At 36.7% G+C, this 2,264-nt stretch overlaps 1 long non-coding RNA gene across 1 annotated transcript in view; it reads left to right on the top strand.

The window, feature by feature from the left end:
* Window positions 1-878, top strand: part of LOC148090001 (uncharacterized) — a 1,948-nt gene extending 1,070 nt beyond the window's left edge. The window contains exon 4 of the long non-coding RNA XR_015713550.1: window positions 754-878. This is a non-coding gene — a long non-coding RNA (uncharacterized LOC148090001). The remainder of the gene's footprint in view (window positions 1-753) is intronic.
* Window positions 879-2,264: the final 1,386 nt, after the last annotated feature.

Raw genomic sequence — 2,264 nt, 5'->3', positions numbered from 1 at the left:
GCTCGAAAATAAAGAGTTAAAAGAAAATACATCACCAAAAACAAATACATATAATGTGTGTTTGTTTGTGTGTTTACAGTGTGTCTACATGTTGTCACACTTACCGTAACTCATCATATTTTCATTATGAATATATTTTCAAACCTCTGGACTGAGACATGAAAAAACACACTTTTATTGCATGAATTTAAGATTTCAATGATTGTTTTACCGTCAAAAACACAAGAATCCAAACCAAACTATTCTGTTGTACTTTTGAGGGACGGGAGTATTTTAGACTCACATATGTTTAACTACTCAAACAATTACGAAACACCAGACAAGACTTAAACGGTAATTAAACAGGAAGTAAATAAATACAAGAATCTGACAATTACTGTAATGAATGTGTTGTTACTGTAAAGACAAATATACGTCTAATCTAATACAATTTAAATAAAATGATAATTTAGAGTTAAGGCCAAATATTTATTGTTGTTCTAATGAGGGAAGTGATGTCGTTCATGTTTGATTAAATTCAAAATTGATTTAAAAATTCCTGTTTATTCTTTTTATGTTCTCGTCTCCATCTCTTTGCTATTACATTTTAAATATTTGCTTTGGAAATACTTTTATAGGAATAATTTTGTCATATATTGTTTCTCAATTATACAAGTTTCATATACAACAAATTCATCTTATTTCTGGTTTGACTGTCATGTGAAATAGTCAGAAGAAAAGATGACTTTATGATTGTGATTTTCTGTTTTTCAGTTTTTTTTTTCAGTGGAAAAGCAAACCTTTGTTTGAAAAACTTTGTATGGACATTAACGCCATCTCGTGGACATTTTACCGCACTGCTCTTTTGTTGTTGTCATTAAATTGTCACTATTTTGTCAAGTTTTGTTCTCTACTTGTCACTGTTTCCACCCCTGGGTGACCTTGATCAGCCATTTCTGACACAAATTCAACATTCTTCATTTTTGTTAAAGTGATCAACTCTGGTGTCATGTAAGGTAAGGTAAGGTAAAACTTTATTAGTGAATGTTCTTCGAGACGCAGTAACTTCTCATCATGACCATGTTTTACACTTTATTACTTTATAAAGTTGCTCTGAAATCTGGACGAACGAGAGGTTACGAGAGTCCATGATGACGTAATAATGTCATCTATCAAACTTGCTCACATCTACTTTCAAACTGTTTATTAGCACTTAATAGTATGTGTATGAGTACTTAATAGTACATGTATGAGTACTTGATTGTACATGTATGAGTATTTGATAGTGAGTGTAAGAGATCTTGTACATAAGTGCATGAGGACTTGATAGTGTGAGAGGTCTTGATAGTAAGTGCGAGAGGTCTTAATAATAAGTGTGAGAGGTCTTGATAGTAAGTGTGAGAGGTCTTGATAGTAAGTGCGAGAGGTCTTGATAGTGAGTGTGAGAGGTCTTGATAGTGTGAGAGGTCTTGATAGTGAGTGTGAGAGGTCTTGATAGTAAGTGTGAGAGTTATTGATAGTAAGTGTGAGAGGTCTTGATAGTAAGTGCGAGAGGTCTTGATAGTGAGTGTGAGAGGTCTTGATAGTGTGAGAGGTCTTGATAGTGTGAGAGGTCTTGATAGTGAGTGTGAGAGGTCTTGATAGTAAGTGTGAGAGTTATTGATAGGAAGTGCGAGAGGTCTTGATAGTAAGTGTGAGAGGTCTTGATAGTAAGTGTGAGAGGTCTTGATAGTAAGTGCGAGAGGTCTTGATAGTAAGTGTGAGAGGTCTTGATAGTAAGTGCGAGAGGTCTTGATAGTAAGTATGAGAGGTCTTGATAGTAAGTGTGAGAGGTCTTGATAGTAAGTGTGAGAGGTCTTGATAGTAAGTGCGAGAGGTCTTGATAGTAAGTATGAGAGGTCTTGATAGTAAGTATGAGAGAAAAACTGAAATTTGTCTCAAACGGCCCCTCATACACACAGACACACACACACATACACACACACACACACACACACAGACACACACACACAGACACACACACACACACAGACACACACACAGACACACACACACACACATAGACACACACACACAGACACACACACACACACACACATACACAGACACACACACACACAGACACACACACACACACACACACACACAGACACACACACAGACACACACACACACAGACACACACACACACACACACACACACACAGACACACACACACACAGTCACACAGACACACAGACACAGACACACACACACAGACACACACACACACAGACACACACAC

This window comes from Callionymus lyra, chromosome 1, assembly GCF_982586985.1.
Source record: "Callionymus lyra chromosome 1, fCalLyr1.hap1.1, whole genome shotgun sequence".
Taxonomy (NCBI): Eukaryota; Metazoa; Chordata; class Actinopteri; order Syngnathiformes; family Callionymidae; genus Callionymus; species Callionymus lyra.
The sequence above is the reverse complement of the archived record's forward strand: the minus strand, read 5'-3'. Positions and strand labels throughout refer to the sequence as shown.